A 15,699-nucleotide genomic window follows, 5' to 3' on the forward strand; every position below is an offset into this window, starting at 1 on the left:
AGGAGTAGGTGCCACACCTAATTCAGGTGGGCAGTAGGAGTGAGTCCAATGAGCTAGTTTACTACTGGCAACAATCATCTCAGTCTTTTCAGAGTTACATTTTAATTGGTTGTTGTTCATCCAAGTTTTTACATGCATCATTGAACTCCTGACAAAGTCTATAGATTCGTTGGAGTTCTCCAGGGCAAAGATGAGCTGCATGTCATCAGTGTAATTGAAGATCTTTACTCTCATCTGCCGAAGACTAGAAATCAAGGGGCGAATATATATGTTAAAAAGAATCGGCGAGAGGGAAGAGCCCTGTGTCTTGGGACACCACAGCTCAATGCTAGATGATTTAAAAGGCGAGAGCTTCACCAACTGTTTACATTCCTCTAAAAAGTATCTGAAACAGTCAAGTGCCAAACCCCCTAGACCTGCTGCGGCAATGCGGTCCAAAAATATTTTGTGGTCCACGGTGTCAAACGCCACAGACAGGTCAAGGAAGATCAATGCCTGAGTGCAATCACTGATTCCGACACTAATCAACCATCCACAAGTAGTTCAGACTATCAAGCACAGAACCCTTTTTTAGGGGAGGGCCCCCCCAGAGGCAACAGAGGCGGAGGGAGACAGCAGAATTGGGACCGCCCCAGGAGATGGGGGAGGGGGAGACCAACACAAGGCATATCCAGAGTCAGGTTTTTCCAATCGGACTCACATGGGGAGATATCAACAAGGAGACAAACCTATCGATGGTGATACCACATATAAACCCCATTTTAGAGAAACCAACCAACAGTGGAGGTCACTGCTTATCTGACAATAGTATAGAACCACCACACCAAATGTCTGATATGGGAGCTATGACATTTCAGGCCACACTGTCACAACAGATGAACCCCACACTACCGGTTGAAGTCTCTTTGGATTTGAACTGTCCAGAACTAACAGTAATGATCTATAATCAACAGGTTAATGCCATTACACCGAGCCATGATCCTGTTTTAGCATCCAACCAGGATCCTGTTATCAATTTATCTGATTATACACTAACAGATGTAGAAAGGAATATTCTGTCTAAGGGGCTATCATTTGTTCCCACGGTCATACCTGACTCATTCCAAATAAGGCTGGAGCTACAAAGATTTTTCAGAAAGATCAGACTAAAATACTTTTTTACAAAAAATGACTCCTCACCGACAAGATCTGCAACTATGTTCAGACCAATTTCAACATTTACACCTGCCTCATTTATGATGAGTGAAAGAATATTGGCTTTTGAGAAAGTAGTATTAGAAGAAGTCATGAAAACAATGGAAGAACGTCGATATATAAAAAATAACACGAGCAAGGAAGAGAAAGATGCACTATACGAACTGTCAAGCAATGATGCTATAGTGATAAAAGCAGCGGACAAAGGGGGAGCAATTGTGGTACAGAATACACAAGACTATGTCTGTGAAATTAACCAACAACTTCAAGTACAGGACAGTTACAGCAAGATAAGAGGAGACCCAACCCCTGAAATAAGAACACTAATTGAAACCGCTACCAAAAATGGATTGGATATGGGTTTCTTAAGTCAACATGAACATGACTTTCTCAACCAGCGGGAACCCAGAATCCCAACAATATATGCATTACCCAAGGTGCACAAAAGACTGGAGAAACCTCCCGGTAGGCCCATAGTATCGGGCTGTGGCTCAATTTTGGAGCCCCTCAACAAATTTATCGACCACTTTCTACAACCATGGGTCTCACATACCAAATCATATGTACGTGACAGCATGCACATTATACAACTCCTAGAGGGCCAACCTTTCGATGACAAGAAACAGATGTTGGTGACACTGGATGTGTCATCCTTGTACACGTCAATCCCACAGACAACTGCGATTGAAGTCATCAGAGCTACACTTGACAGAACAGAAAGACCACATTGGATACCGACCGATTTCCTGATTGATATCTTGGAAATAGCGATGAAGAAACATGTCTTCTTATTCAAAAATCAATTCTATTATCATTGCAAAGGGGTGGCTATGGGTGCTACTTATGCCCCAAGTCTGACTAATATCTTTATGGACCAATACGAAGAACAACATCTGTATGATTTAAACAACCCCTACTTACGAAACATCGATGAATGGAAAAAATACATCGATGATGTGCTCATGATCTGGTCAGGGACAGAAATGGAATTGAAGGAATTCCTTTCCTGGTTAAATACCAGGGATAATGACATCCAATTTACCATGGTCTATAATTCAGAATCCATTGATTTCCTAGATCTGACATTCAAGGTGGAAGATGGACAACTGTACACCGATCTATTCCGTAAGCCAATGGAAAGAAATACCCTGCTGATGTATGGATCCCACCATCCAAGGAATCTAAGGGACAACTTGCCCTATGGGCAATATTTAAGAATAAGAAGAAATTGTTACAGGAGAAATGATTTTTTCCTTGCAGCAGAAGATTTGACATCAAGATTAAGGAAACGGGGATATCCTTCGAGTCTACTCAGAAAAGCAAAAAAGCGTGCCTGGTATCAGCCACGGGAGCAACTACTGGAACCAAAAAACAAAACTGATGGCACTAAGAACCTAGTTTGTGTAACCACATACAATACTAAGAGTGCGGATATTAAGAAAACTATAAAAAAAAGTACTGGAACTTAGTTGCAACTGATCTACAGACCAACGAGCCACCACTATTTGCATTTAAGCGAGGAAAGAATATCAAGGATGTAGTAACAAAGGCATTTTTGGACCCCCCAAAACAACAAGACCTAAGAAGTATGTTGAATCTGCCTCCAGTGACTGGTCATCATAAGTGTGGGAATTGTAAGGTCTGTGATCTCTGTCAAGAGGGATCAAGCTTTACTCATGACTCCAAAACATACAAATTGACACACTTCACTAACTGCAATAGTACCCAGTGATATCTACCATCAGTTGTCCATGTGGTCTAATATATGTGGGCCAAACAACACAAAGAGTCAAAACAAGAATCTTACAACGCATGAGCAGACTCAGATGCAACACTATTGGGGCCCCACTAGTTGAGCATTATAACACTCATAAATACAAATCAGAAGAGATGAAGTGGAGAGCCTTAGAAAAAGTGACTATAGGAGCAAGGGGTGGTTCCTTAGCCAGGATAATGAACTACAAAGAATGCAGGTGGATACACTCTTTGAATAGTGTACAGCAGGGCTTGAATGAGAGAGAGGAGACAGCTAGACAAATGGGACAGCTTTGATTCAATCTAGGGAATGTATACAGCTTTGCTCTGATTTGTCCTTATACCTGTGTGTAATGTATCCCCGAATGTCTAACATAGGACAAACATAGATGTCTTGTCCAATGGTGCGGTATTGTACTGTTCACAATTGACAATAACTGTTGCTTTGTTGGATACTTATATTCATGTTTAATGTAACTACTCTAAACATAACACAAGTGTAGACGTTTTGTTCAGTATTGAGGTGTCTGTACTAATGGGAGATTGCCCTGTGACTATTGTGGGTATAATGATGGTTAACTGCGCAATGTCATGCGTTAACAAAGAAATGTACACTTCTCCTTGCTTTCTCTATAATCATCTGCTTTTTCTTTAATCATCTGGCCGTATACATAGTTGATAAATCCTGTATGCAGAATATGGCCTTCAGTAAACACACGGACACGTAATTCAAGTAATTTGCAAAAGCATCTCATAAATCCCATTGGACATCAGTAGGTTTGGTTACTGAATAATAATGATGCTTTGCCACACAGGTCTCAGGCTATTTGACAACATTCATTCCCTCGGTATCAAATTACTCGTGCTCTCTTTAACTAAGAGACATTAATATGCACATGGGATGCGATAGAATTATGGAGAAAGATACGCTGTTTAAATTTAAGGATCTAAGCCGAAGAGGCACAGCGTTATTCCCACAATGACCGAAAGAATGTCGCTACCACATTGCTTAGCAACAACACATGCCGTGATGTCATCCCGCATCAGCGTAGGGTTGCCTGGCAACCACAACGTCCACAAGATGAAATGCGGAAGTGATATACAACGCGGGTTTTCGCTCGCGTTCAATTACTGAAGCCCCATAGCAGAGCGGACGCGTATTGAGAATCCGATCTGAAATGGTTAACTCGTTCGTGATGGTGAGTGGAAACGATACTATGCAGACTTGTCGTTTTCCAATTAGAATGATATTCATCCAAACCCACGAGGTATTTGGCACTGATTGTCCCCTCACTTTACTTTTAGATCGCATAATTCACCAAATTATGCACGGATAGCCATATAAAAGGAAACGCGGCATCGGTGCTCTACCTAAATTAACGGAGACATCACGAGAGCCTTATATTAATGGTGAGTGGGAAGCTGATGAGGTTGTCAGGAATAAATTATAGAACTCCAATATAAACTACATATAATATATTGATGATATATATGTACTGTTTAATTACAGAATATTGGAAAACATTACAAAGGGATCCTGATACTTAAAACATTTGTCAGTGAATAGGAATATACATGGACTAATGCCAAATTTTAAATAGGTGAGTGCTTCACATCAGGAGGATTGAAATAGAGCACCTCTCGATTCCAAATTGATATAAATTTTGACAACTATGTTTGGTCACAGATATTCATCAAATATAAAAGGAGACCCCCTGACTGGATAGAACATCAGGATTTCTGACTCTTTAAGATCTGGTAAAAATAAAAAATCTTTTTATCTCCATTACCAGATTTCTGATGAATGTAAATTTAGTGCAAAAATCCAAACCTGATGGTTTTTAATGTAATTTTTAATTGAACCAACAGGCGCAATTACCCTTACCTGCCCCCGTCCTGAAGAAGACCCGCTAGAGACCCACAAATAAGGTGTCCAAGGGTCGAACCGTCAACAGACTCTCACAAAGGACCAGCTAACCATGTCCAACATACCACATCTATTCAATATAGTTTGTTGGTTTTGAGTGTCAGCAAAATAAGAATCGGCCTTTCTAACTCCTTCTTTTCCCTCTAATATCTTTTCACGCACGTGTATATAGATCACTTATTATCATGTCACTGTGTCACATTTATTTCACACTATGTCACTTTGTTCACTAAATTGAATTGTTGCGCCGTATTTTGTAAATTTTAATGCATATTCAAAGATGTCAGTTGATAAGAACAAACAAAATAATGAATGAAAAATAATTCAATAATTAAAATATTGTACTGACCCTCTTCAGTGTTTGGTTTTGCACTTCTATGGCCTAACAGAGGCAGCATAATAAGTAGGCATGTTATGTTCATATTTCAGTTAAAGATAAATACATGATTTAAAGCAATTGTGTTCATACCCGACGGAGCCATTGTTGAAACTATTGAGTGCAATCAATATCAGCCTGTCCTTTAAGGTCATTTTTAACAGATACAATCACAGATTCAGTAGAGTGCTAATACTAACTATAACATCCTTGAAACCTGAGTTTTTTCAGTGAATTTCTTAGGTTTTTTAAGTGCTAATTTCTAACTATGCCTACAGAGGTAGGACATGTACAGATAGAGGTAGAAAGGCGCAAAAAGAAGCAAGAAAAATACAGAAAGAGGCAATAGAAGTCCAGAAAAAGGAAGAAAGGTGCAGAAAGAAGCGAGAGAAGTACAGAAAGAAGCAACAGAGGTGTAGAAAGGAGGCTACTTCAACTGCTTTCCACAGACTCAAACAAAGTAGCCTAATCACTAATACTTCTCCCAAGATGTCTTAAACCTCACTTTTCTATTGAAGGTTCACTATTCATCGACTGCTCAGAATGTTAGGCCTACCAACTGTAAAACAGCAATCCTAACCATATCACTGTTGTAAGTTGAACCAAGTTTCTGCAGGTATGCATGCATGTGTCTCTGCTTTTACCTAGTGACATATTACATAAAAATAAACGTACAAATACTTGAATACCTGTGTTTCAAACAGCATACTCTGTAAATTTGTGTACAAAAATGTGTTTGTATGTCTTTTCGCTCAAAAGACAGAGCATATAGGTTTTCAATAGTAAATTTGAGGGGCTCCATAACATAAGATATGTCTGCCTGTGCAACCGAATGACAGAGCAGAACTGGGAAGATTTGATCACCTACAGGAGAAGCTACCCACTTTTTAAGCTACCATCTTCAAATGCATAACACAAGTGCGAATACATGCAGTGGCAGCTGGTGACATTTGAAAGTGGTGAGGCGTAAAATGATTGGCATACTGCACCGCAGAAACTGGGGTTCGGAGGGGTTCTCCCCCCTAGAAAATTTTGAAGAAAGAGTGGACAAATGGTGCATTTTCAAGCAAATTTGAGAAAGCAGGAAGGTTAATAAAGCAATTGTGAAAGTGCAGTTATTACATTAATAAAGAGATGTCATATAACATAGGTAGCTGCTTATTCAAGCTTTCTTTCACCCCATAGTGCAGCTGGGTCTTAAAACAAGGCAGATAAGAGAAAAAGCAGTGTGATCCTCGACCACGAAGATATTCACATTTCGTTGATGAGAAGTCAAAAGATTGGTCAAATTGAAAACCTGAAATGCAATACAAAATCCAACAATTTGCAAGTACATCTCATCTATGTTCAACATGCCATGTTTTACCAATGATTAGAATTGTGAATCAACAAATAAACTGAGCCACTGCAATCAAAATCAACCTAAACTGTGGCTCAAGGTTACATATTGGCAGAAATGGTATAAAACAGATGCACAGTCTAAATAACTATGAAAGTGACACATGAATATTGACCATGCAATTCAAACTCAGAAATTCCAGATCCAATTCCCTGCCAAAGCAGGCCTCCTACCTGTCATTTCATGTGGGTTAAGTGCTGTCTAAAAGGTGTGAATTGCAAAAGCAAATTAACATTCTCTCATATTTAAAAATTCATGTAGCAGACAAAATTTTAAGTTACCCCAAAGCGGGACAAGATTTTAAATTCCAACATTCAATGGTCTGTTCCAGTGTCTGATTTTAGTAGAGATAACTTTGTAAATATGCTCATACCTATATCCGTCTTACTTCCTATGTCCCAGTTTTTCTCTCTCTAGCTCAACATACTCATTATACCCCTCGCTCCCTCTGCCACACTCTCAATCTGGCTCTGCTTAGCTCCATCTCCCTCTGTTTCTCTCTTTGTAAAAAGTGCAAAATAAATTGACAAAGGAAAAGCAAAGATCAAGAAGTCAAGCTTTGTCCCCACACAGAAGGTAATAGAAAGTAGAGTAGCCAGCACCTTACTCCCCCTTGCACTGCCACCAGATTAACAAATAAAGCGTGTGTGACACTATAACTAAAGTAAAACATGGCGCATAGGAAATTTTCCATATATAGTGCTGACAAAACAAGAACGAACGTTAAACATCAAGTGTTGCGATCTAGTTGCAGGTGACAGCCAGGATAGGCATAACATTTTGCTAGTTACAAGGGACACAATAGGTGTCTAGAATCTGCTTTGGAGGAAGATGGGTGTAGCAGAAGACCTCCTCAAAACGTATGCTCTTGAGAGAGTTCTCTCGTCTCATGTCCTCTCAATATTTTCTCTGGAAGCTGAAAACTCTTCACAGTCTAATGCACAAACCTGAACCCTTATGCATATTCCAACACCAGAACTCATTCTTGGCCATTTAGTTTGGAGCCATTCATACCAGGAATACAGAAAATATCTTTAAATATTGTAGAAGGTATTCCAAAACAAGGAGTGCTGAAATGTGGCTTAAGATAAGGTGTACACACTAAGTACTATGGCCAGGAGCATGTACTGTTCAGTCAACAATAGGATTTGGAAAAACCAACCATTCTGAGAGCACCTACGGTTTAGATTCTTCACCTTGTGCATCAGTTTTAGGACCCTGGTTGCGTATTGCAGAGAGGGAGGTTTGCTGTGTAGTGGAGGAGAGCAATCGAGAGCCGATTGACGATTGCGTGAGCCGCTTCCTTGAGAGCCGCTTGCGCTTGCTTGTGTATATCACGGAGGCACGGAGGCGCGGAGGGGTTGGCGAAAGATTGCTGTGAAAGACTACAATATATTAGAAAAGTTTGTGTGTACCTCAAAGGCAAGGTGCCCAGTGCAGTGGGAACTGTGTGGTAGGAGCCACAAAACATGTCCACCAAAAGTTTGTTCAAGGCAGCAGGAGCCGTTGGGATGTTGGCCAGGTTTGGCCAGTGCAGTGGGCAGCAGAAGTTGGACTAACGCGGCAGGGGTCGCACACTAGAAAAGCGTCACTTCACGCTGAAGGAGCCGCATATTAGAGGGCTGTCTGTGCCGCGTCTGAGCCGTGGTAGTGCTGCCTGGCGCATATCAGAAAGGTTGTCCTGTGTGGCAGGAGCCGCGCGCCATCTCACAGCAAGGCAGACTCTGGCCCCCGGACGAGTCATTCTTTGGAGCGGCGTGACCGTGGGAGCATTCTTCTTTAAGACAGAAGCCGTAAACCTTCTAGAGAACGCAGGCCGGGAAGGCTGGGCTCTGCTGGTGAGCTGCCTGCATGAGCTCCCAGTGAAGCCTGCAGAGTGCTGCGGTGTGCTGTGGGGGGAGAAGGAGAAGGCGAAGGCGAAGGTGAAGGCGTCTGCTCGCAGAGGGATGTAACTCGTTAGGGCTGATCAGTGAGAAAGGAGCCGGTTAAGCATAGAGAATACTAACAGCAGTCAAATAGCAAGGCAAAAAAGCTTGATTTGCACCACAGCACCACAGCATTACAGCTCCACAGCACCCACAGAAGTACTCCAATCAGAAATCAAGATTCAAGGGGCAACATTCGACTACCTGTTTGGACCACAACTTAATTGAAGGTTTCTAAATATAAAACTTGGCTGCGGGGTGGCATATTCGATGGACTTTCAACGGTCTCGGTCATAGGTGGCCATATGAGGTCGGGAAGAATGAGAGAGGCTATGCCACCCAAACCGAAAGGAAAAAAGGGAAAGAAACAAAACCCCAGCTCTCAGGTCAATGTCGAACAAAAACTTATTACAATTGAGCAGGACCAAAAAAAGAGCACAGTGAGGACGCTTCCAGGTAACGCGGTACCTACTTACCAACCTAAGATATTCACAAAGTTAAATTTTTTAAAAGATGCAGGGGCAGTCCTTTTCTCGAGTAACGCCTCTCTCAAAGGCCTGCATTCGCCACTGCTACCTTTACTCTTGCAAACAGAAGGGACTGTATCATCTCTGCCTTCCCCAGACAAAAATGGATCATCGCCATAACAAGGTCAGAAATTGACGCTTAAACACCAAGTGCAAATACATTCGGCTAGGAAAAAGGAGGAGGAAGGCATTTCACCGCCAGCGGGCTCTGTAGGAATGCCTGGAAAAATAGGACTGACCTCAATAAAACTCAGACAACATGACAGTACTCAGAAGAGCCCGATTGAAGAACATGACCCCCAAAAAATAGAGGTCAATGCTAAAATTGAAGAGCAGGTCATCAATGGAAATAAAAGAAACAATGAAACCAAATCAGACTTGGAATTAGGAGATGGGGTTCAATCAAAATACCGATTCTAACACCAGCATTTCAACCAACATGGCAATAAAAAGCTACAGTACTCCCATTAAAGACACAGTTCGAATAAACTTCCTGACGCCACAACTTTCGGCCCACGGTACGGTGATCAACCAGCATGGAGATCCAGCTGTAGGGGTCCCGGATATAAGCCAGAAAGAGGAGGAAAGGGCGACCATGTGCTATCTAAACACACAAGAATGGGAGGACATGCTCTCTACCTATATATCAGATCAAGCACAAAGAGTGCACCTCCATCACGATCCTCGGCAAGAAAGTCCAAGAGATTCTCCTTCGGCAGGACAAAATATTAAAAGCGAAAAAGAGACTGAGCAAAGAAAGGAACAAAACTCTTGTACTTGGATCTCACTTATAAATACAATACAGCTAGCAGTTGAAGCACTGCAATATCAGTCTGAAAAAATGGAGATCCAATTGTCTTTATTGAACACACTGGCAGTTTGTACTGCAGGCATTGATGAAAAATTGGACAATTTAAACAGCCTGATAACAAGAGCGCAAGCAAATACATATCTTAGCTGTAAATGTGAGCCGGTGGTTGATAAACTGTCTACCTTGCCCATAATGCTAAGTGGGTTGATAACGGATATAAAAAATGCCACAAAAAGTAATCCAACTAAAGACCAGGATGTGTCAAAAAGCCAGGAGGGAATACCTAAAAACAAAACATCTGCCAATATATATATATATATATATATATGCAACTCAGAGGCAGACACCAAGAAGGCAAGTGGACACAAGGATGGAGTGCTCCAAAAACTTAATGCTAAACAACGCCGTCGACAGAAAAGGAAAGGGCGCAACCAAAAGCCCCAAACAAACGCAATGAAATACTTTCCCATTTTTGATGGTCTGCAGAACAGACAGGATAATAACCTCAAAGATGTAAACATAAACACAGCAAAGCAGGCTCAACCACCATCAGCCAATCCTAACCAGATTACGGCACAGGTAATAATTACAAAACAGTCACATGGAATCAAGGCACATTCCGACACAGGAGTAGGATCCAGCCAAACGACTCTACAATGGGAGAACATAGACCAAATAGAAATAAAAAAGCAATGGGAGAACACAGACCCAATAGAAGTAAAAAAGCAAGAGTCTACCACTATTATGCCATCTAGACCATCTGTAAGAAGTGCCAACGGTCAGCCAATAAACAGATCAGATCTGAGGAGTGAACCTATAACACCTCAAAAGACTTGTGGAGTAGGACATGACTCAAGGGCCTCAAGTTTGATAGCGAGGAAACAAACATCTACCAACACGAGCCCTATTATTGAGCCCAGGAGAAAAAAGCATGGAATGACAGAGTTGCTGGACAAGGCCTCACCAGCCAGAGAGACTAAAAAGCTCTGTACACCAACCAAGTTGAGCCCCAGATACAAATCATTGGAAAAGAGGGCCCAGACTGGGGGCCAAGAATCAAAACAAATAAGCAATACACCCACAATACTAAAACCGAATAACATGAATCTCATGGCAGAAGGAACAAGTAATCAACTGGAGATCCAACCAGCAAAAGCAAATATATTTACATCCTTACTAAAAATATCTGACACTACAAATGTACTGCCAACACAAGTATCAGGTACCAGACAACAAGAAATAGAGGCCCTGGTCTTTCATCTGCTATTTACTTCAAAGGGTCACCAGGACACACTAAATCGAGGAAACATTCTAAGACTAATGAAGTCCATTCCAAATTTGGCTACCATAACTTCAAAGGATCTACTGTCTGTAGAATTTATATCTCCTACCACTTCCACTAACCGAGAGGCTACAAAGACAACATGGTCCACAACCAGAATTTTAGACACAATTCTAGCTGAACAAGGGGTATTCCAAAACTGGGGTATTGAGATTACCCCCCTACAAAAACCACTCTATCCATTCCCGCTACTGAGTACTATAAGCCCGGCATCAGCAAAATATAAAGCACATGCAAAGAGTGTGCTTAGAGGAGCACAGGGAAGAACGGGTCAAGTGAATACAAACAGCCCGAGGGATATATCAGATTTACGGCTGGAAGTAGCTTCTTATCCAAATCAAGGCACAAGCAGGGAAACAATATCCTGCACAATAAGTATGCATTCACAAAGTTCATCGTAGGTCTATGGAATTGCCCCATAGCTTATGCTCATGGAATATCAACGGCCTAGCAACAAAAATAGAGGACCTTGACTTTTTGAATTATGTTACTACTTTTGACATAATTCTGCTGCAAGAAACATGGCTCACAGAGCCACAGCACATTAAGGGCTATACATGCTTCGCCACCCCAGCAGCAAAGATCAGCAGATATGGCCACTGCTCGGGTGGGCTGATTACTTACATCTCTGCAACAAGCATACCCTCAGCAACCCCCATGGACTCTATGCCAAGCACAATATTAGCAATTAGAATCAGGATCAAGCTGGACAAAAAGGAAAAGGAGCTCTGCATAATAAATTCATAAGTCCATCCCAAACGAAAAGCAAAGGACTCTACTAAAATCATAAATCTCTTGTCTGAGTATGCAGCAGAGATGGAAAATCCAATATCCATTCTGTCGGGGGACCTAAATCAACATCTCCTTGGCTCGGCAGAAGGGGAGGAGGTAGAAGCTCTAACCAGAATATTCAATATTCCTAAACAATCGGATCCACTGCATGTAAAGAAGAAAGTTCACCGTAGCCACTTTCATGAGGATCTAGAACATCACAATCTCCGAGCCCTGAACTGAAGATTTCCGGAAGACTGCCCCCAGTTGAATACTTCTATTCCATCTCTGCATGCTCCATTCTGGACTATATTTTTGTTAGTCTCGAGCTGTTCCCTTATATTCTTGGGTTCAGAATGGGGGATAAGGGTGATAGTGACCACCGCCCCCAGGAATTTCAGATAACAGCTACTGTACCTGCTTCAATAAGGCCAGATACATCCTTGGGGACCATTTACACCCAAGATCAAAAAAGGACCAAATGCACAATGCAGAACCCCAATGTGCTGTTGGAAGCCGCAATAAATCTCTACAACTTGCAAACTTTGAGCTCATATGATTTAATAGTTCACTGGGAGGCCACATTGCCTAAAAAGCTTGCAGGCACTACCCCCACTAAAGCTAACTTCCAAGGAAAAGGGGCAAAAAACAAAATACAGACAAAGTATAGAGCACAGCTCAAGACATTAAAAAGATCAATAAATTCAAGTCTGCGTAGGCTGAGAACTTCGTCAGGAAAATGTTAACACACAAGCTTCCCTGCATCAACAGAGGGCAGCCCTAAAAAGATTAAAATGGAGCATCAAGAGAGACCATGAGAATGAAAGCTGGGCAAAACTCTTATATGATATAAACAGCAATGATCGCGCCCGTTTTTGGAAAACTGTGAATAGAATACTGTGTCCAAAATCTGAGGATATTGGGTCACATATCTTAGAAGGAGTCTGGATAAAATATCTTACCAGACATTTTAACAACTGTATGGAAAACGCAGGCAAACGAACGGCCAATCGAGGGCTCTCAAAGAGAACAGCTGTAGCTTGTATACATATAGCTAGTATACCTGAGCTAAAGGTGCAGCAATGCCCAGCTATAGGAAGCAAACTACTGGCAATAATAAACCATCCGCAATCACTCCTACTACAAAAACAGATTGCTAAAGGGAGGAAAGAAGGTACCCCGGGACCAAATGGCATACCACCAGCCCTGTTTAAAGCTAAGAGCAAAGAATGGGCAGATATTCTACAACCTCTGTTTTTGGAAATCAGACTGCAAAACAGAATACCAGAAGCCTGAAAGAGCTCAACAATAGTCCCAATACACAAAAAAGGAGACAAGGCTAAGCCCAACAACTACCGGCTAGTTGTGCTAATTGACAACGAAGTGAAGTATTTTGTGGGAATTATTCTAGAGGAGCTCACACTCTGGCCTGAGACGATTCATATGATACCATTGAATCAGACCGTTTTCCATAAAGCAACCAGCACAGCTACAAATATCCTCGCAATTTTTCTAATAATCGATGCAGCAAAAACCTCCAATCTACAATTACATCTATGTTATATTGATTTTAGTGCTGCTTTTGACAACATCGAGAGAGGCAGACTATGGGAGAAATTGGCACGATGGGGCATTCCTCTGTCTATTTTAAACATCCTGATGCTCCTACACACGGACACCAAGGTACAGGTGAAACTAGGTGGAGGGACTCATCTCTCCTCGAAAGTACCAACCACAAAAGGATTGAAGCAAGGTTGTGTACTTGCTCCAACCTTGTTTCATTTATTTATGGCTGACCTTCCTAATCGGCTGGATGCTTGCAACTCCCACGCCCCCAGGTTGGGAGGGAAAACTCTAACCAATCTCATGTACGCAGATGACGTAGTTCTGCTAAGTCATACTTACGTTGGCCTGCAACACCTACTAACTGAAATGCAAAACAACGCAAAAGAAAATAACTTAAAAATAAACTTGTCCAAAACAAAGACAATGTCAATTAACAGCAAAAAGAGCATACAGAAACATTGGTTCCTTGGCGGCATCAAAATCGACCATGCCAGTGAGTACAAGTATTTAGGGGTTGTATTTGACAAAGAAGGCTCATTCTGGCGCCAAAAAGAGGAAATAAAAAGGAAAGGTCTGTGAACTGCCTTAACGATGAAAAATCTTGCAAACAAACTGATGGGACCGACATTGATCCCCCTATTGAAGGCAGTTCAGACTAAACTTCTCCCCTCGATAACTTATGGTAGTGAGGCAATGAGGGGAAGAGATGCTATAGAGCTGGATAGGACGTTGTTCAAAGACTATCGAACAATGTTTTTTCTTCCGTCTTATACGTCAGCAGCACAAATAAGGCTGGAGTTTGGCCTTCAACAACAAGTCTTGGCTAGATACGGGGCTTATATCATATGTTGACATAAGATAAGTAAGGTCAATCCAGACACGCTTAACTATCTGCTGTGGCAAGACATACAACATAGGGAGTTTTCCCAAGCGGGAAACTACCTCAAATTAGCCTTAAATTCCACCAAATTGTCTGGACTATGGGAGGCGCAACTCGGCCAACTTAATTTAAAAAAACTGGTCTGAAAAAACATAAAACTATCCTCCCTACTTGAGGACAAGGCAGCCTTTTTGAAAAGATCGCACGCTGGATGACCCTTAACTCTTACAAATCGCTCACCCCACAAACATATTTCAATCAGCCCTACCCTAGTGTGACAAAAATGAATTTCCTAAGGTACAGACTGGGGATGCTTCCATGTACCCAACATATACCACCATGGTTGAGGACCAAAGGCCAAGCTGCCTGCAGACTGTGTAACAACAAGAATCGTGACATTCTGCACGTAATTTGCCTATGTGAAGAACTGCATCAAGCACGGTCTCAACTTTTAAAAGACTCATTTAATGAGAAAGGGATCCGCACCAGAAGGCAAGCAGTGCTGGCCTGTTTTAACCCGGCGAACATTCAATTGAACTGCAGACTGGTAAAATATCTGAGGACGGCCGAACAAAAAAACGCGGCTAATGTTTGCTACCAAAGCCCGACTGTGTGAAACAGCTACTGGAAGTGGACAAGGAGCAATAGCGGGAACTTAATTGTAATAAGCAGAGACAATCTCGCCAGGATATCTGAGCATGCGTGATCCATTGACTGTTCCAAATACCGTAATTCAATCATGTTTTATCACAATGTAGTTTTTATTCTAATTCTAATTGTTTACCTTGTACATCAGTTAGAAGGCCTTAAGTCTACGTACAACTGTTAACATATCACTACAACCTTTGGGAATACATAGTCTCAAAAGGGTAAACCAGATGTACACATTAATTATTGTGCCCACAGAAAACAATAAGAACTAAGGATAAGATTTTCTTTCTCTCATGCAGGTTCATACTCATGAGACAGAATCCATGCAAGAGGTAGACCACAATGGGTGATGTCACCACAGTATTAGCTATTGTGCTGTCTCTTTTTAGAGTGCTACCTTTGTTCGGAACTATGTTTACCTTCTGTCAGGAGCTTTATGTGTGTGCATTCATTAACAACCTAAGGCGTATTGCTTGCATTTATATTTAACACACTGCCATCTTGTCAATGGCCCCTTACAAGAACTAGCACACTCAGGAAATAACTACTCATCAGTTAGATCAAGACATCCTTGT

The sequence above is a fragment of the Lissotriton vulgaris genome, chromosome 11 (assembly GCF_964263255.1).
Source record: "Lissotriton vulgaris chromosome 11, aLisVul1.2, whole genome shotgun sequence".
Taxonomy (NCBI): Eukaryota; Metazoa; Chordata; class Amphibia; order Caudata; family Salamandridae; genus Lissotriton; species Lissotriton vulgaris.